This window comes from Leptonychotes weddellii, chromosome 4, assembly GCF_054177405.1.
Source record: "Leptonychotes weddellii isolate Sample4059 chromosome 4, ASM5417740v2, whole genome shotgun sequence".
Classification (NCBI taxonomy): Eukaryota; Metazoa; Chordata; class Mammalia; order Carnivora; family Phocidae; genus Leptonychotes; species Leptonychotes weddellii.
Genome location: NC_138372.1, coordinates 59,701,701 through 59,723,413, shown reverse-complemented (window position 1 = coordinate 59,723,413; position 21,713 = coordinate 59,701,701). Strand labels below are relative to the sequence as shown.

At 37.6% G+C, this 21,713-nt stretch overlaps 2 protein-coding genes across 2 annotated transcripts in view; both read right to left on the bottom strand.

Annotated features, from left to right (window-relative positions):
- Positions 1 to 12,121, bottom strand: part of PTGFR (prostaglandin F receptor) — a 108,380-nt gene extending 96,259 nt beyond the window's left edge. The window contains exon 1 of the mRNA XM_081817035.1: positions 12,108 to 12,121. The gene's annotated coding sequence lies outside the window, so the exon portion shown is untranslated. The remainder of the gene's footprint in view (positions 1 to 12,107) is intronic.
- Positions 1 to 21,713, bottom strand: part of GIPC2 (GIPC PDZ domain containing family member 2) — a 305,601-nt gene that overhangs the window by 36,676 nt on the left and 247,212 nt on the right. The gene's annotated exons all lie outside the window — the stretch shown is intronic.

Here is a 21,713-nt window from a genome sequence, read left to right as displayed (position 1 = left end):
GTTCTAGAGGGGAGGGGGGTGGGAGGATGGGTTGGCCTGGTGGTGGGTATTGAGGAGGGCACGTTCTGCATGGAGCACTGGGTGTTGTGCACGAACAATGAATCATGGAACACTTCATCTAGAACTAATGATGTAATGTATGGGGATTAACATAAGAATAAAAAAAAAATTGAAAAAAAAAAAAGGTCAGAGACCAAGTTCCAAACAGCCTCGACAGACCCCAGGGGATACACATGCATTCTTCCCTATGACCACCACCCTACAGTAACCTATACCTTCATTATGATACATTTACATTTACATTGTGGTTTTTAATCCCCCCACTCCCCCTCCTAACCCTGGGCAGAGAATGGCTGCCATGACAGTTCCTGGAAGGACCATATAGGGCAAAAAACTTCCTCTCCCCACCAGTAGGAGGAATCCCTTAGATGATTGGCTGCAACCTTAGAAGGACACTGCCCTAGCTATGATTCATACCCTATCCAAACATAAAAAGAAAACACAACCCTGACCCCCAGTACAGCTGCCACCTCTGGGCCTGCCTGCTCTCCCAACTTGAGAGTACACTTTTGCTTAAACGGCTATTAAACCCTTGCATGCTTAAGAGTTTGGCTCTGAATTCTTTCTTGACTGAACTCAAGAACCAAGGGCAGGGACAAGACATGTTGACATATGTATTTCCAATACCAACATAATAAAATCTCTGCAATTCACTTAAGAATGTAATTACATATAATATGAATTATTTTTCTCTATATTAATAATTTTTAAACACTTTAATAGTCTAAAACCCTTTCTATTCCTCTACTATTTTACTTCAACTCTTTAATATCCCATCCCTATGTCTAGGATACAAATTAATTTGCTAAACTAAACAGCAAAATATAAACATGATCTCATTTTTTAAAAAGTGGTGGCTTTATCTCTCATTTTTCTAGAACGTAATTACTTAATAAGTGCCTGTTTTCAACATGCAGTCTAGTATTTTCTTCAAGCAGCTGAGTAACTTGTTTTCATAGTTAACATTAAATGGACCAACAGTCTATTACCAATATGAAGCTCAGCCATAAAATTTACATCAGCTTCGTAGCAGGGTCCAGCTGTCTAGCAAAAGCAATAAACATATTAGAACTTTATAATTTACAGAAAATTTAAAATAGTTCTCCAAATTGATAGTCCTAGGTTGTTTTATTAAATGAGAACTTTAACTTTCTAACTTGATTAAAGAGCAGTTAATTGCTCATTTCTCTACATCACATCACATAGGCAAATCCTAATCCCTCCATCTGCATAATATATGCAGTGCTATTTATTGCTCAACTACCCACGCATAGAGTGGAAATATATGAATTGGTGTTGAAAAGCAATGAGTGCCTCATATAAAAAAAAAATAATGTAAATACCAAGTGACATTACATCATCAGAAATAAAGATTGCTTGAGTGAATGCAGCAAACGAAAAGGGACCTTGAGAACCTGCCACTAGATTTTATTTCCTTCCCCTAAAGGCAAATTCATGCTGGCCCTCCTCTTCTATGCTTCTTGGTTCCAAACATACTATAAGACCCCACAACATTTCACAAATTTGTGGGCTAGTTTGCCTAGTGGAATTCATATTATAATTCTGGGTGAAGTTCATATTTTCATTTATAAAGTCTTCATTTTTTTTTTTTAAGATTTTATTTATTTGTGGGAGAGAGAGAGAGCACAAGCAGGCAGTGTGGCAGACAGAGGGAGAAGCAGGCTCCTTGCTTGGCAAGAAGCCTGATGCAGGACTCTATCCCAGGATCCTGGAATCATGACCTGAGCCAAAAGCAGATGTTTAACCAACTGAGCCACCCGGGTGTTCCCAAAGTCTTCATTCTTAATGACTGGAGGAAAAGGAGCTATAATTTTCCAAAAATCAGGCTTTGTTTACTGTTACTTATATTAAGGAAACTATAAAACCAGCACTATATTCTATTCATTATAGTAAGATTAAAGCATACCAATCAAATGATGTAACAATAGGTGCCAACATCAGACTATAGCAAGATCCTGGAGAGATCCTGGAAATCAAATGATGTTTTGCCAATGTGAAGTTGATGGCCAACAACTGGCAGAGAGTCTGTGATATTTTGTGCCACACAAGTCACCAGAATAATTTTATATTCTGCTTCAATGCAGATGAAGAGAGAAAATGGACAACATGGCAGATTCTCAATGGCCCTGGAGCCATCACCTAACTGCACCCAAAGCCTGAGAAGGATAAAGAAGGTATCCATGTAAAGGGATGGCCAGGTACAGGTGTCAGAGATAAATGGAGTAAGGAGGGTCTCCACATGTGGGTGCAATACAGCATGGGGTGTCAAGCCTCGAGCAGGGTAAGGTGTCTTGTTTTGAGCCTAAACAAGGCAGGTAGAACAAGGGGCCTTGGCAGTAGACACTGGTTATATACAGGAGAATTGAGCAAATAAGTAAATATATTGAAGGTATTGGGAGCTAGATTTCTCACAGTTGGTGAAGGGAGTTACAAATATGAAAAAAGAAAAAACTAGAATGCATCCTGTGGCATTAGATTAGAATTGGAGATATCTCTTGGGGCGCCTGGGTGGCTCAGTTGGTTAAACGACTGCCTTTGGCTCAGGTCATGATCCTGGAGTCCCTGGATCGAGTCCCGCATCGGGCTCCCTGCTCGGCAGGGAGTCTGCTTCTCCCTCTGACCTTCCCCCTCTCATGTGCTCTCTCTCATTCTCTCTCTCTCAAATAAATAAATAAAATCTTTAAAAAAAAAAAGAACTGGAGATATGTCTGTAAACTCATAATGTCAACATAAAAATACAGATGAATATATATGTTCAAGGCTGGGGAGATATATATATATGTATATATATCCCCCAGGCATCTTGAATGGACAAAGCTAAGGAATACATAATATTATATATGGAGAATTGAGGAACTAGTTGGTTTTGATTAAATTAGAAAGTTAAAATACTCATTTAGTAAAACAAGCTAAGACTATTTGGAGAACTATTTTAGGTTTTCTGTAAATTATAAAGTTCTAATATCAATATATATGTTTAATAAGATAGATTGATCGATCGATGCTAGGTAGATATTATATTGCCTGGGAATAGCACCACTGCAATAGCAGTAATGAGCTTACCTAGCACCAAGATTTTGATTGCTAAATACCATTCTGTAATAAAAGGGATCAGAGGTTCTTGGAAAAATGGATGACTCTAGGGCTGAAACAGGGAAAATACAAGATGAACGTGGAACCTCTTCTTGCCAGAAAGTACGGATGTGTTCAAAGTATGATGGGATGTGTCAAAAGGACGGAGGTGCCAGCTTGAAAAAGATTCCCCCAAAGAAATGGAGGGATAATTTAAGCTTCAAAATAAATAATGAAAGAAAGATATTATAGCTCTTCGAATAAAACAGGAATTCATAAGTCCATACTGAGATGGATAGGAAGGAAAATGGGAAAAAAAGAATGTAGGAATGAAGGAAATTTGATAAGAAATAGGGAGTATAGCCATTCTCAAAGTACTTCTCTACAAAATATTCATTAATTACAAAGAGTAATTACAAAGATAAGCTGGCAGAAACCCCCTTAATCAAACGATCAAAGATCACTAAATGATTGATGATCTCATCATCAATAATGGGACAAAGAGAAATTGTGATGGGAAACAATGACAAGAACCCAGCATCACTTCTGTGATATTCCTGCCAAAGACACAAACTGAATCCAATCAGTAGAAAACAAGAGAACATTCCACAAAATAACTTTTCCATAATCTTCAAAGGTCATGAACATCCAGGGGAAAGTGAGAAAAGGCTGAAGAAGACTAAAGAAGCACTCACGACAGCTGAGGGTAATGTGAGATTTTGACCTGGACCCTTTCACTACAACAGGCATTTTCAAGATAATTCATAAAACTTGCAAGGTGTTTGAGGAGAGATGGCAGTAATGCATCAGTGTTAATTTCCTAATTTGGGTGGTTTTATCGTGGTCCATTAGGGGAATGTCCGCAGTGGCAGGAAATACACTAAAGTTTACCCAAAGATGATGGGACAATCGTTCTCTAATAATTCAGGGGGAAAAAATTTCTTTGTACTCTTCCTGCATTTTTCTGTAAATTTGACATTGCTTCGAAGTAAAACAACATCTTATAAATAAACACACTGGCAAAAATGACTGAAGTACAATAACTTTGAACACATCAGGAAAAGGTAGAAGCAGGGCTCTCAGAACAAGTCAGTAGTTGCTGCATGCTACTGACAAGATCAACGTGAAGACTGGTAAAACAAAACATGCTTCATGCTTCATTGCACGGCCATTCCATTTCTGGCTGTCTGACCCCACCATTGCTTTTCAAGTGGAAAAGAAAAGTGACTCCGTCTCTCAGACAAGCACAGTAAGTTTCCATGACAGCTTTGAGTGCTGAAATCCACCAAGGCAGCTCACATCTTTGTTCACTTACTGGCATGGGAAACCCTTCATGTAATCATGATTTCATATCCAAGCTAATTTTTCAAATCCACCATAAGTTTCTTTCAACACCAGACAGTTTGCGATATATGTAGTTTCAAGAATGTGCCATTTAAAGAAGTGGCAGTTCCCCTAAACCAAAGGGGCAGACAAGTTGACAGCCAGCGGCAGTAAATACACGGCCTAAGGAGGTATATAAAGGACAGCATTGGTGAAATTATTTATAGAATACAAAATCCCACCACATAAAAAAAAATCTTGGGGGACATCTCGGGGGCTCAGTCGGTTAAGGCTCTGACTCTTGATTTCGGCCCAGGTCATGATCTCAGGGTCGTGAGCTCGCACCCCACATCAGTGGAGCCCAGCGTGGAGTCTGCTTTTAGATTTTCTCTCTTCCTCTCCCTCTCCCTCTGCCCCTCCCCGTCATCTCTCTTCCTATCAAAATAAAGGGGGGGGCCTTAATGTCTCTGGTGATTAATCATTTGAGAATTTTCATATATAAAATTTTTCTAAATTAATCTAATCCATGATCCGATACATTGTCAAACATTACCGCGGTTTGGGCCACTCCAAATATGAACCTATAGCTAGTAACCATGCAGATAAATTCATATCTTTGAGTCAATCAGAAGGTTCTACTGTTCCAGTCCCAGTTCCCAACTCCAGCAGGGAGTTTATAATACATCACAGGTAAAGGCAATCTCAGTCATTTTCAAAATTAACTATGTTGTTCCCTACTGTGGTTTGCATTTCATCAAGTTTCACTTCAGATTGCATGAATCTTTCGCCATTGTATTTTTATTTAAATGATACCTAGTCTATATACTCTTTTTGGTCTGTTTTTTTCTTCCCTTAGTAAAATATTAAAATACTATGATTATTTCTATGTCAAGAAATATTTCTCAGAACTTGGCTGCATAGAATTCTCCTGAATAGATATACCTTTTTTTTTTCATAGCATCAAATTTATCTGTTTTAATTGTATAATTCAGGGACTTTTAGTAAATTGACAGAGGTGCACTCCCCTCATCACAATCCAGTTTTGAAACATTTTTATCACCACAAAAGATCTCCCATGCCTGTTTAAAAACAGTATCAATTCCCACCCGGCAGCCTCGGGCAACCTTGAATCTGCTTTTTGTCTCTATAGATTTGCCATTTCCAGACACTTCGTATCAGCGTAATCAGGCAACACATAGTTGTGTCTGGATTTTTCAGCCATTTCAGGGCTAGGCCCAGGTCCCACACTGGCACTTAGTAGGGACTCAATTTATATTCAAGTCATGCTGCAAAACAGGTCAAGTCAAAGCAGGATCAGCCCTGTGGCTTTTTCATGGTTTAAAAAAAATTCTGTTACGTAGCCTTGGTGGAAGTCACTAGAAAGGTGGGAATAAAGCCCCTCAGATTTTATTTCATTTTATTTTTGGTAGAATCAAAGAAAATTTATATTACTGGTAAAGAACCTATTGTATTTTCTTTTTTTTTAAGAGACTTTTTTTTTTTATGTTATGTTAATCACAATACATTACATCATTAGTTTTTGATGTAGTGTTCCATGATTCATTGTTTGCATATAACACCCAGTGCTCCATTCAGTACGTGCCCTCTTTAATACCCATCACCAGGCTAACCCATCCCCCCACCCCTCTCCCCTCTAGAACCCTCAGCCTCTTTCTCAGAGTCCATAGTCTCTCATGGTTCGTCTCCCACTCTGATTTCCCCCCTTCATTTTTCCCTTCCTGCTATCTTCTTTTTTTTTTCTTAACATATAATGTGTTATTTGTTTCAGAGGTACAGGTCTATGATTCAACAGTCTTACACAATTCACAGCGCTCACCATAGCACATAACCCCCCAGTGTCTATCACCCAGGCACCCCATCCCTCCTACCCCCCACCACTCCAGCAACCCTCAGTTTGTTTCCTGAGATTAAGAATTCCTTTTTTTAAAAAAAAACTGTTTCCTTGTTAGTTGACATATAGTTGACAATTTTTATCTGGATGGATGATTATTTCCTTTGAATAATTTCCCTAAAGGTGAAATCGCTGAGCCGAAGTGTGTACATGCATTAAGGCTTTTGAGAGTATTAACAAATTGCCCTCAGAAAGGTTTTAAAAATTTGCCCTCCCATGAGCCTCATCCCTTCCCCCTTGCCTGCGCTGAGTATTATCACATTTCAGTGAAATGAATTGAATTAATAAAATATTAAATAGTTGTACCTAGTTGGGTAGGCCACTCCTTGGGAAAAAATATTGCTCAGAGAGTCAATATCTTTTGATTGCCAAAGGGTTTTCTTTATTTGTTTTTTGTTTTTCAGAGAACACCACTGCCTTAAAAGGCTGGTTATCTGCTTATCTCAACGAAAATAACTTTCTGGATACTACCAGTCTTCATAGAGTTGTCTGGCTAAAGTAAATTGCCCACAAAGAAATACTTACTTCCTTGGACTTCTTTCTGAGTTCTACACCAGTTATTTCAAGTGTTGCAACTCACTTTTTTTTTGCCAAAACTGGCTCATTCACCAACTGTTTTCAATTAGCTATGGTTGAAATGGTGTTTGCATTTTGCTCCCTCCCCTTTTTAGAAACATAAATTTCCAAAACAATTACCTATTAGGCTGGAGTCTCTTGCTTTTGCTAAGCCTGAGGATGAGTGTGTGTGTGTGTGTGTGTGTGTGTGTGTGTGTGTGTGTGTGTGTGGTTGTTGTTGTTTTGAAAAGTTTGTAAATCCATTTAGTTCTTTCTGAGGAACAGTAGCCAAATAAACACGGGTGCCATTTTGACAGCATAGTTACTAAAAGACTATATCTTTTTTTGGCAATTCTACTTGGGTCTGGCTTTCTCAAGTACTACTACAGGAAACATAAGATAATTAACTCCATTCACATCATTATAAAAATAAAGGTACAAAGACACAAGATACGGCAATTGGGTTTAGTTAATTGAATGTATTTAGAGAAAAGTATACTTAAATGTGTATGAGCAGATATCTAACTTACTTGCATTTTTCAAAATCAATCTCACTTTGCCAAGAAGTAGAATTTCCTCTCCTCGCCACCCCATTATTGCTTTTTATTTGAAATATGTTATAGTATAGAGGTTAATGTAGTATAAAAAAAGACATTATAAATGCAGTGGGGGGGAATATTTATATTACTATTATTCATTTATATTATATTATTTATATATAATATATAATTTATTTTATATATAATTTATATTATTTATATTATTAATATAATATAATATTAATATTATAATATTAATAGTAATATTAAATATTTATATTACTATTTTAATTTTAATGTTTGCTTTGATATAATGAAAAATCCAACCTAATGTTGCATAAAAAAATCATCTTTGTATTCAAATTTCCTTGCTCTCACACAAGATCCATTTGGAATAAGGCAAATGGAATTGGAATTTTGCATTGATTAACCTAGAAAAATGATGCCGCCCTGGTTTTCAGGGGCCATTACAGATTGCAAACTACGGCAGCACCATGGTTTGGTCTGTTAGCGCAGGGTGAAATATCTAAACCGTTGTGCTTCTTGAGAACGCCTGGACTGAGCAATAATGCTAAATCAGCAAACTAACCCCACAGTTTGTGAGGCTCCTCAGTACTCAGCTTGACTCTGTAATAGCTCAAAAAAAAATGCTGAAATTTCAGTTTCAAAACAGAGCTTTTGTTTTTGGCACACATCCATTTTCTTTTAATCTGGAGTTCCCTCATCTGATTCTCTTGAAAAGGTATGTGGATATTCCCTTTGCCAGAGCACATAATTTTGGACCCTTTAGGGAGAACAAGTTACATTTAACCCTAGAACAGCACGGGTTTGAACAGCATGGATCTACTTCTCCATGGATTTTTTTTTTTTTTTTTTTGAGAGAAAGAGAGAGCACAAGCAGGGGCTGGGGGTGGCAGGGAGAGGGGGGGTTGGCAGGGAGATGGGGGAGTTGCAGAGAGAGAGGGAGAAGCAGACTACCTGCTAAGCAGGGAGCCCCATGGCTGGGCTCAATCCCAGGACTCTGAGATCATGACCTGAGCCAAAAGGCAGATGCTTAACCAATTGAGCCACCCAGGCGCCCGGATTTTTTTTATATATAAATACAGTAGAGTATTGTAAGTGTATTTTCTTTTTCTTATAATTTTCTTAACATTTTCTTTTCTCTAGCTTACTTTATTGTAGGAATACAGTATAAAATACACATAACATACAAAATACATGTTAATTGAATGTTATCTGTAAGGCCTCCAGTCAACAGTAAGCTATTAATAGTTAAGACTGGCGGGGGGGAGTCAAAATTATGAGTGGATTTTCAAGTACATGGGGGTCAATACCCCTAGCCCCTGTGTTGTTCAAAGGGCAACTGTATTTGCTAGTTGGGCTCAATATATTGATTAATGACCCCATCTCTACACACAGTGGGGACCAGTACCTATAGGAATTGTACCCACCAAGCTCAGGCTAAGCTCTGGACAGAACGGACAAGTAGGATTGCAGGATGTGGACTCAAAGAAAGCTGTGCTCCAAACCTGTTTCTGCCGCTTACTGACTATGTGACCTTGGGCAAGTCATTGGACCTCCATGCCTCAGTTTTCCCATTTGTAAAATAGGAAAGATAGCAATACTTGTCTAACAGGGTTGTTGTGAGGATTAAGAAATATAATGCATATAAAACACTTTGCAGGGCTTACAACATTATATGCACTGTAATATTCTAGCTATTTTTATTATTCTTTTTATTTTACTCTGCCTATAGTCCAGAGAGCATTAATAGAAATCATAAAAACTAGATTATATTCAAAATTTAAGCTCACCAGAATGTTTCAAATTTTATCATTTCTCTTTCTTTGGCTACTCATGATATAGCTAGTTTTATAAATACAGCATTTCATGTACTTACATACATAATTTAAATATGAGATTTTTTTATATATGCATTTTCTCACTTTTAAAAAATATTTTCAAAATTTAAAAAAATGACAAAATCCAATGTTCATTTGGAAAAACTCAGAATAGCTTTAAATTTAACTACTTAAAACATTTTTGAAAGCTTTAAAATTATTGGGGCACCTGGGTGACTCAGTTGGTTAGGTGTCTGCCTTTGGCTCAGGTCATGATCTCAGGGTCCTGGGATCGAGCCCAACAGTGGAGCTCCCTGCTCAGCTGGGAGTCTGCTTCTCCCTCTCCCTCTGCCCTTTCTCCCTTCCACCCTCCTTCCCCATTCGCTCACTCTCTCTCTCTCTCAAATAAATAAATAAAATCATTTAAAAAAAAAAAAAGCCTTAAAATTATCAATGAGAAAAAATTATCTTAAAGACCTTCAAAAAGGCATATTTTTCCATATTAAAAACTAATTTATTTATTCAACAAAACTTCATTCAATAAGCACCATTAAGTACCTACTATGTTAAGTACCTGCTAGGTAGGTATTAAGTACCTATTTCAAGCAACTGTGCTTGGTAATGGGCAGTTTGAAACAGCTTCTGGTTTCAAGGAACTCACTAATACCTTTCGATTCATATTGTTCACAGTCCTAGAAAATGTGATAGGTTGGTCCTAGGATTTATCTTTTCAAACACATGCCTGTTTGAAAAATGAATAAATAAAACAATCAGATTATATTTACAACTCTTTTTCCTGGAGAGGCACCTGGGTAGCTCAGCTGGTTGAGTCTGCCTTCAGCCTTCAACTCAGGTCATGATCTCAGGGTCCTGGGTTTGAGACCCTCATCTGGCTCACTGCTCAGTGGGGAGTCTGCTTCTCTACCCCTCTAGCCCCCACCACTCATGCTCACTCTCAAATAAATAAATATATAAATATATCTTTTTAAAAAAACAACTCTTGGGGCACCTGGGTGGCTCAGTCAGTTAAGCGGCTGCCTTCGGCTCAGGTCATGATCCCAGGGTCCTGGGATCGAGTCCCACATCGGGCTCCCTGCTTAGTGGGGAGCCTGCTTCTCCCTCTCCCTCTGCAGCTTCCCCCTGCTTGTGCTCTCTCTCTGTCAAATAAATAAATAAAATCTTTAAAAAAAAAAAAAAACCTCTTTTTCTTGGAGCTTTTCCTACTTGACTAGATAACTAGACTAATTTGAAAGGTGTGTGAGGAAAGCTGATTTAGCCTAACTTATTTTTATAAAAATCCAATGGCTATGTCTGTACAATGACAAATTACTTTTTAAACATTAATTTCAGCTAAGCTTGTTGTTTGGAATCACATATACTACCCCCATAGAATAGTTTTGAAGATTAAATGACATAATATTTATACAACACCTAGTACAGAGTAAGAACACAATAAATGACAGTGATTAGTATTATGATTTACAACTACGGTAATAGGGAGAAAGATCCATATCCACATTTTAGGCTGCATAGCATTAATCTTTGGCCTTATGTGGCTAGCATGCTTCCTAATGCAAATTTAACTTATGCAATAACAATTTTCATATTATATTTTTTAATATTTTCCAATTATTGAGAGGCCGTCTCTTGTCTAAATTTATATATGTTGATTTCTCATAATAATTCTGAAAGGTATATATTCACTTTATCATTTTACAGAGGAGGAAACAAGCTCCTCAAGTGAAATAATCTGGCCGAGTTTACCTGGTTAGTAAGGGGCAGAACCAGGATTCAAACCCAGACTTGTCTGACTCCAGAGTTTTTCCATTTGTCATGCTGCCTGTATTGGAAGACTTTTGTTAATACAATTGAATTTGTAAAATCGTTTTCCAAACTGTTCTTTCTTCTTGAGTCCAGAATTCCTAGAGACTCCAAAAAGATGTCTGGGATTTGCTAACCACTATTTCAACAAAACTATACACAAAGAAAATTTTCTGCATTTTGATTTTGTTACACAGAATAATTTCCCAATATCAGAAAAGTTGAAGGTGATTTTAGAGTGACAAAAACATCACCTGGACAACTTAAAGTTGGTACTGATAACATATAGCTCCTTTCTGTCTCTCATATAACAGAAACCAAAAGACAAATGCAAGATTCTCAGGTAGAGGTTTATCTCTGAACTGAACACGTCCACATTCCCTTGTGATATCTGCCCTCCTCTCTCATGGTTGAAAAGACTAAGACAAATTTAGAAATTAGACCAAAATTGGGTAACAAACACATTTCTGCAACAAATGGAATGTATAAGAAATATCTTTTACTTGAAAATGGAAAAAAGGTCACAGTCAAAATTCCTACCAGCCTTACTGATATATGGCAGCTTCTAAACCCACAAAGTAACTCTGCAGGGGGACTTAATGGATCAAAATTTGGTTCTCATTAGGAAATCCAAGAGAGATGGAAAGGCAGGCTGAGTAGTTACCCCTGAAATAAATAGAAGCATACTCTTAAGGAAGGCAAGGAATCTCCGTGAAGTACAAAAATGAGTAAGACCTATACTTTTTTTTTTTAAGACAGAAGATGAAATTTGATGAATTAATATGATTTCATAGTGAATTCATGATTTTCTTAAATTACATAGTGGTAATTTTAGAGGCAAGTATTCATTTAAACACTCTGCATTTCCCTCCAATCTGTTATCTCATTTACTTTCCAAATTAAACAATTTCTTAAGAGATTTAACATACTCATCAACAGTACATATTTTGTTCACTCTCTTACCTAAATGCAGAATTGGTACCTTTAATCTCCTCAAAACTCAGGAATCACAGGAATGGGGAGGGAGACCCCCAGAGTTCTTTTGCCTGGTCATTCAAATCAGCCCCACAACCTCAAGCAGAGCCGATTGAGCCAAATACACATCAATACAAATAAAACATTGCAAGAGACTTGGCAGGTCTTCGTGTGTTGTCTGAACATTTTCCATAGGCAACGCCAGCTCCACCACCACTTAGCTACTCCTATTCTACTTGCAATCAAAACTCCAACATCTGGAAAGAATAATCGTAATTTTTAACATGTTAGTCCTTAGAGGGCTCATGAGAGTAGAGAAAATAAGAAGCGCTCAAGGATGTCTAAGTCACTTAGAAAGTTAAGTTATAAGAAACAGTCTTTCCCCTACATTTGTAGTTAAAGAGGGGAGCAAAACTTATGTATGCACAGGGAGCTGCCTTTTATTGCCATTGACAGTGTCCTCCAAATCTTATAGATTCTACCGGCACTTGCAGCCATAGCCGGAGTAGTCCCCCAGTAAACTCTAAAATGCTAGCTTTAGGGTGCTGTCATTCATGCTTGCTAAATCCTCAGAAATCTAAAGTGGCTATAGATCATGGAGCTGATCATCCTGGGAAGCAGCATGAGGCCACAGGGTCAGACAGGCCTAAATTTCAACCCCAGCTCTGCCACTTCCTGACTTTGTTACCTTGGACAAATTATTGGACTCTCACAGGTTCCCTCTTCTATAACAGAGGGCTAATTGGGATAACCCTGCCATCTCAAGAAAAGAAAACCCTCTATAATTAGCATAGTGCCTGAGACATAATAGTGCTCAGTAAGTGTTGGTTGAAATAAAATTAAATGAAATATCTACATGTATCAGACCCTTTAAGCCCCTTGGAAAAATAATGAAGAGGATTGTGGTACAAGTTCAAGATTCATACACTAAGCGTAACAGTTGCCCAACCTGAGTAGGAAATACCCACCAAAATATAGGAAACTCATCTTAAAGTAAGAGGATATCAAAAGACTCAGATGCAGCCCTAAGTTGATCACTGCTAGAAAGTGCTGACTTTGAGTTCTGCAGGGTGAGGCCCACCCAATGTCCTCAGGTTACCTTTTATAGACACAAAATCTCATTCTCTGGATAAATACTCCCCATTCTAAGAACGGGGCCCAGTTCTAAGAACTGGGCCACCAACACCTGTCCAAGAGGAGTGGCTGAAGTGAAGGCGCTGAGAGATCGTTGCCCTGAGGCAAGAGAAATGGGCAGCAGTGGTAGTGGAAGTCCTAGTTCACATGGAGGAGTGCTCAGGACCCACAGGCTATAGCCAAAGACAGACCAGCAAGACCACCCGATGGAATCAGAACACAAATCATCACCATGCCGCTCATGCTCTTGGTTAACTTGGAAACAAGGACTACAGAGAGGAATCCTATTCTATTCAGTCTCTATTTATTCAATCTTGTGTAAAAGTCATGGCTTGGCTCCCACTTCTGCTACGACAGCAATTTTGTGGAAAGAGAATTCTATGAACTTCTTGGTATAGACAGATAGGAAAATGGATGTCAGTGGACAGAGATGACAGTGTGAAACAATCATAGTCCTGGCACTTTCTTGATTATTTTGAAACAATCACGTCACAGATCTGAGCTTCAGATTACTTGTTTGTAAATTGGACACAATTCTACTTACCCTAAATGCTCCACAAGGTAATTCTAAGTTTCTAATGAGAACTTATTCATAGAATTTCTTGTAAAGATGGAACACCGTTTTGTTCTTGTTTTAAAAAACAAACTTAATCTCCTAGGTAGTAGAATGGAGAATGTTTCAGCAAGGAAGATGGTTTAAGCTTAAGATGCATCCTGTTTAGAGTTCTCAGAAAGAGTTCTAGCCCAGGAAACTCACATAAAAATACCAGGAATAAATTATGTAGTGGATGACTAGACAAAGAGGTACAGAAACACAATGAATGGTCTTTGGGAGGTCATTGAACAGGTGACATATAAGTGAATAGGAGCTTGCCCAAAGGACAAGTGAGGAGGACATATGTGTGCAGGTATCGGAGGTGGGTAGGACTTTCCAGGTGAAAGGGAACATGTGCGCAAAGGCATAGAGAGGCATGAAAGCATATGATATGTTTGGGGATCAGTAAGGACTCATGTTTGCCCACAGCCTAGAACACATAAGAAAGAGTAGAGACTGGAAAATTCATCTAGGATCAGAATACAAAGCCATACTAAGGAATTCGGCCTTTTTTCATTAGCAACAAGAACACCACACAAGGTTATTAAGCAAGGAGAGCAACATAATCAGATTTCTGTTTCAGAGAGCTCACACCCACAGCAGTGAGCAAAACACATTGAAGACAATTACAAACAGCTATATATTGATTGCTAAATACATGTCACTTAGTGCTTTGCTCCAAGAGGCCAGGAAGAATGTGTGCCTTGTTCACTGCTGTATCTCACTAGATACACAGTGCTTAATGCAGTGCCTGGCTTATGGCAGTGTTTTATAAATATTTGTTGAATTAATTCATTGCTATTGGAATGACTGTGGAGGTTTTTTACAAATGCACTTCAACCTTATTTAACCCTTAATGCTGCAATATGTGATACTATTATCACATATTTATATCCTAGTCATCTTTGGATTCCCAACACCTGGCTCATTCTCTGGCATTACAGTAGGAGTTCAATAAATCTTGTGAACTGGACTGAACACAAGAGCATTTACAAGACTTGCCCACGGAAATAGACCCAGGAAATGTGAGTACTATTGACCTTACCAAAACAAAGGTGTCCAAATTATTACTGATGCATTTCATTTTGACCTGAATTTGCAGGTGGGTCCACTTCTGAAAAGTAAAATAGTCACCGTCCAGAAACCATATATATGATTTACCGGTATGTGCAATACAAGGTACAAAAATGTGACAACTCAGTTAACCAGACAATGGCAGAAGCCCACTATTGACCCGATGGACTTCTAGAAGTGAATGAGCATGGTGCTTTAATTTTTGATTTGTAAGGAAAACATTAAATTTAGAGGGAGAAAACCAGCGAGTTTATGAAAATAATTATCAGTAATACTGTTGCCATTTTTATAAGTCAAAAATGGCCTAATAATAATTTTACATAAATCAAGCTGATGTTTGCTCGATACAAGACTATTATGTTTTTTTAATACTTCTTCATGATAGTGTGTCTAAATGAGTTCAAAGACAAGAAAAAAACAGACACTGGTCTTTCTCATTTTATGTGTGGAACAAAAGTGACAGCTTTAGGAAGCTCATTACAGATTAAGTTCTAAAATTTATTAGCAATGTTAAGTAGATTAAAGTGCCAAGGCAAATTTTATTTACTTTGTAGTAAATATTTTTAAAACTTTTTAAAACCTTCAATAAAGTTTTTATATAAGCTAACAATTCTTATAGGTCATATATACACCTGACTAAATCCAACAAACAAAAATTTGAGAATGCCATCAAGTGAGTTATTCATCATTACATAAAATAATGAAACCTGATGTTTTTGCTGAATTCAGCCAAATTTATTTGCATGTATGGACTAACCACATTGTGAGAGAGACTTGCAAATGATATTAAGACTTATTACATCCTAACACAGCTTGCCCCAGAAAGCAATTGACTTGGGAAACAAATAAGATAATTTATAAACAAATAGAGCTGAGAAGTCCAAGAGTTGCTGTCGGAACAAAGAACAACCCATCAGTAGAAAAAGTATAAACATAATGCCAGGGAAAGAGGACTTTGGTTGGTTACATGAAGTGTCCCCAACATTCAGGAAGAGACATGTTAAATATGAGAAAATAAGAGCAGACAAACAGCATACAAGTTTTATGCAACAAAAGGAAAGGAAGAAGAACACCAGCTGAATCCACTGTTTTTTTTTTTTTTAAGTAGGCTCTGTGCCCAATATGGGGCTTAAACTTACAACCCTAAGATCAAGTCTCATGCTCTATTAACTGAGCCAGCCAGGTGCCCCAATTTTTTCTGAATCCGAAGTTAACATTGCAGGGGGCATGCATAAGAGTTATAATTTCTCTATTTTTTTTGTTCTTTAAATATAATTTCCTTAGGATACATTTCCAGAAAAGGGAAAATATAGCTAGGAGTGGGTCAGGAATAAGGAATGGGTCAAAAACATGATATATATTACCCAATTGTCTTTCAAAAGTGTAGGCAATTGTTTCTTTCACTCCCTCCTTGATATTAAAATATCAATTTTTAAATCTTTATTAATTTTTTTTAAAGATTTTATTTATTTATTTGAGAGAGAGAGAATGAGAGACAGAGAGCATGAGAGGGAGGAAGGTCAGAGGGAGAAGCAGACTCCCTGCCGAGCAGGGAGCCCGACGCGGGACTCGATCCCGGGACTCCAGGATCATGACCTGAGCCGAAGGCAGTCGCCTAACCAACTGAGCCACCCAGGCGCCCTAAATCTTTATTAATTAAATAGGTGAAAATGAAACCTCATTCTCATCTTAATTTTCATTTATTTGATTATTGACTGTACCAAAGATTATTTCACATATTCCTTGGTCATTTACGTTTCTTCTTTTAAGGAGCTTTTCCCGTTAGTGCCCTTTAACCATCCACTATTTAGATCTCAGAACTTTGATCATCATTTTCTATTTACCCCATATATATTAAAAATAATATTATCATCTTTGATATGTTTTCCCTTTTTATTTAATTTTACATTTTTACTATGTTCTTTAAGTACATAAAGATATTTTAAACATTTGTGTATTCAAATCTGTAGCACTTCCCATTTTCTAGCCGAATATATCTCAAAAAAGAAACTTTACCCTGCCCCCAACTTAATTTGGGGTAAAAAATAAATAAAAACATGCTCTTAGGATGCCTGGGTAGCTCAGCTGGCTAAGCATCTGCCTTCAGCTCAGGTCATGATCTTGAAGTCCTGGGATAGAACCCCACTCTGCCAGTCAGGCTCCCAGCTCAGCAGGGAGTCTGCTTCTCCCTCTGTCTCTCCCCATCTAGCTTGTGCTCAAGCTCTCTCTCTCTCAAAAAATAAATAATCCTTTTAAAAAAATTCTCTTGCATTATGTAATGTGAGATTTTGTTTTCTTTGACTTGGAAAAAGTAATAAATCCTAAGACATGACCTTCTGCAGGATGAGGTTCAAAAAGAAAGGTCTAAAGCACAGGATGGATAACAGCCATCTTCCTAGAACAGTCAGTTAACTAGAAGGAATCACTCAAAACCAGAGAAAAAATGCATGCCTCATATTTTCCAAATCTAAGAATCTCACCACTATTTTTTCTGGGAAATCTTGCCCTCCCAAAAGACCACAAACCACTTCTAGGCCTTCATAATAGTAGGGAAATTACACCAACCAGGCTTTGAAATTCACGGTATATAAATACAAGGTAATAATCACAGTAGGGCAACCACACACCACTATCAATATGTTTACTCAATTGATTACCAGGAAAACAAAGCTATTCAAGAGAAAAGACCATTTCATTTTTCTATCTGAAATATCTTTCTGCCTTCTTCCCTGTTACTTTTACCTATTTAAATCATTCAATATCCAAATCTTTGCCCCCTCTTTTGTCAAATTTTCCATGATCGCTCTGTTAAATATAATCTCTCCTTCTGAATACCTAATTGTGAATCCACCTATGTGGTCCTATCATAGAACCTTATTTTATAGTTTTTTCTACATCTTGTTTAACCTCTCCTTCTTATGACACACACCATCACTACCCTCCCCACCCTCACCCACGCTAGATTGCAGCAATGACATCTTATAAGCTTTTACATCCTGGAACATAACAAATAGTCATGAAATATTTTTGAACATGTGAATAATTAGCACACACTTTCTTTTTGCTAGTTCCTCAAGTACCCAAAAGAGAAAATGTAAATTTAGCAACTGACAAAACAAGTTCCTTTAGGATAAATAGAAGTTCACCTGGTAATTTTCTGTGATTATAGTCACAATTAAGTTATTGTTAATCAAGAAAGGATTCAGGGACTGATTTCGCCTTTAGTTCTATATATAGGAGTATATTCCACTTTACTATGGTCAGTAACTATAGAAGACAAAATTTCTATAGAGATGAGCTATATAACAGACACATAGGTGAAAATGACTCACTCAGCTCAGCAAATGTTTGAAATAAGCATGCATATCTTTCAACCTTTCCCTGCCCTTCAATCCTGCTCATCATCAACCTTCCTTAAGCCTCAAAGCTAGGTCACTCTTCTGTCCTATATCTAGACCTCACTTTATTTCAGCTTCCTGGGTCCTTGAAGAAGCAGAGGTCTTTTCTGATTCTGGCCATGTCCCTTCATTATTTTAAGTTCTAGAAGAGTCAATAAAACTTTAAATCTCCATAACATTTTCTGAAAACATTCTCTATTTTACAACCTTGTGACCCCCCTCAGCTTACCTACTTATTCTTCTTTAAACACATTTTTTAAAGATTTTTATTTTATTTTATTTTTAGTAATCTCTACACCCACTGTGGGGCTCAAACTCAGAACCCCAAGATCAAGAGTCGTACACTCTACTGACTGCGGCAGCCAGGCGCCCCTCTTTAAACAAATATTTATTGAGTACCTGCTACATGCTCAGTACTAGGGAAACAATGGTATGTATGCAGACACAGTTCTTGTTTTATCAGAATTAAAAGTAATGGGAAGGTCATCCAATTAAACAAATCTAACAAGGCGAGCTAGTGAAAAATTGATGCCTTAATTTTTAAATTTTTTATTTATATAAAAATATACAAATACATGTATATATATATATACTTGCTATATATATTTTATTTATATAAATATATGTATATATATGTACTTGCTTCTGTGGACTTGATGGCAAAACTAAAGATTTTCCTTTTTTTCTTTTCCTTTTATTTTTTTATTTAAATTCAATTAATTAATATATAATGTATTATTGGTTTCAGAGGTAAGGGTCAGTGATTCATCAGTCTTATATAATACCCAGTGCTCATTACATCACATGCCCTCCTTAATGTCCATTACCCAGTTACCCTATCCCTCCACCCCTATCCCCTCCAGCAACCCTCAGTTTGTTTCCTATGATTAAGTCTCTTATGGTTTTTCTCCCTCTCGGATTTCATTTTTTATTTTTTCCTCTCTTCCCCTATGATCCTCTGTTTTGTTTCTTAAATTCCACATATGAGTGAGATCATATGATAATTGTATTTCTCTGACTAACTTGTTTCACTTAGCATAATACCCTCTAGTTCCATCCACATCGTTGCAAATGGCAAGATTTCTTTTTTTGATGGTTGAATAGTATTCCACTGTATATATATACCACATCTTCTTTATCCATTTATCTGACATCTGGGCTCTTTCCATAGTTTGGCTATTGTGGACATTGCTGCTATAAACATTGCGGTGCGTGTGCCCCTTTGGATCACTACATTTGTATCTTTGGGGTAAATAACCAATAGTGCAATTGCTGGGTTGTAGGGTAGCTCTATTTTCAATAAAGATTTTCCTTTTATAGGAACAGACTTACGGGTTCCAGAGTTTATAATTCCTTGTCTAAGGAACTTTACTGATGGTTGTGTATTTGAATATGTAGGCCCAGTAAGAAAACCAAACCAGGTAAGCTGAGAGGGTGATAGACAGAGGCTGATGCTTCCTGGAGAAGGGGCAGTGATCCAAACTCTAAGTTTAAAAAGGGGGATGGCACGAACCATGAGAGACGATAGACTCTGAAAAACAAACTGAGGGTTCTAGAGGGGAGGGGGGTGGGAGGATGGGTTAGCCTGGTGATGGGTATTGAGGAGGGCACGTTCTGCATGGAGCACTGGGTGTTATGCACAAACAATGAATCATGGAACACTACATCTAAAACTAATGATGTAATGTATGGGCATTAACATAAGAATAAAAAAAAAGGGGCGGATGGCTGTGGAGGGAATAAGGAAGGGAAAAAAAGAGGTTATTAGAGCCAGTCCATACCCAACACCCTGGCTGTGGCAGGACACCTCAATGGGAGTGGATACAAGGATGCCTAAGGTGTCAGCACTAAGCACGTTGGCTTCAAAAACTGAGCTTGGCATGAAGTGAATGGGTAACCCAGCAGCATCCCTGTCTTTGAAAGGACCACACAGAGCCTGGAACAGGAGCCTCTCAGCAGTCGCCATAACCAACCCCTGACCTCTCCTCCATTTGTCCTAGACTCCATAAGCCCCAGGGACCTGTCTCAACCCAAAGGAGGAAGAAGGAATCTCAAAAAATAAAGTTGTACTTCTTGCCAACCTTGGAAAAGAAACTGGAAGCTAGGGATTTTAACTGAGAGAAATACGATATTTCTTACACCATGCATGTCATAAACAATTCATAACCATTTATTACACAAGTAATTATGATAAATTGCAAGAGGTGACCTAAGTCTCCAGTCTTGACTAGCCTATCCCAAATTCTCTCCAAGTCCCTCTCTCCCCTTCTCAATCCTATGTCTTCACACTCCACCCTCATCAATCTCATTAGTCCATGGAGCTGTCAGAATTCATTTCTGTCAACCCCATTAATAGATTTTAAATCTACATTCAGTTCCTCCTTCCTGACCTGGTAAAGTGTCCCCTTGTTGGTCCATTTGTTTTCATAGTGAGTTTTTTGTTAATTCTAGAAAGGGAAAACAGTTTCTCATACACAAGACCAAAGAAAAGTCTTTTTCTTATTTGAAAAGTCATTTCCTTTGATTGAGTACCAAATATATTGAACACAAACTTTGTAAACAACTTATGTAAAGAGAACCCATAAAGAGATGAAGGTGCAAACCCAGCTAGCCCAGCAAACCCAGCTAACCAGATCGGACAAATTCACTCTGGTGAGCCATGAGGTAGCAAATATTATAGCGAAATTACCTTAAATTCTATTGCAAAGCTAAAACCTCATATTTTCATGCATTACAACTCTCCTTAAGATTTGGAAGTCCCCAATTAATCCACAACAATTCTTAAAAAAGAAAATTTGTCCTCATAGTTACCCTAAAAGTGTAATGGAATGATGTAATCCATAACGATATAATCCAATGGGCCAGCCATTATCACAAATCGTATCATTAGCAATGCCACTCAAATGGTACACTTTTCATGTAATTGCCTGTCAACCAGCCATTTATCATAGTAAACACTTTGCTTAAATTCAGTTAATTACTAATATACCTTGCCATGTTACTTTTAAATTTTTTTAATCCAGGCTTTCCAAAAAGTTTCTTTTTTTTTTTTTTTTTAAGATTTTATTTATTTGAGAGAGAGAGAATGAGAGACAGAGAGCATGAGAGAAAGGAGGGTCAGAGGGAGAAGCAGACTCCCTGCTAAGCAGGGAGCCCGATGTGGGACTCGATCCCGGGACTCCAGGATCATGACCTGAGCCGAAGGCAGTCGCTTAACCAACTGAGCCACCCAGGCGCCCCTCCAAAAAGTTTCTTAAGAGGCATTATTTTCAGTTAATCATAAGTTGCTTCATGTACTGGCCTCCAATAAAATTCCTTATTGGCAACATTTAAGTGAAGGAAATTAGGAACACCACAACATTAGTCAGTATGGAAATTATTTTCAGGTCACCA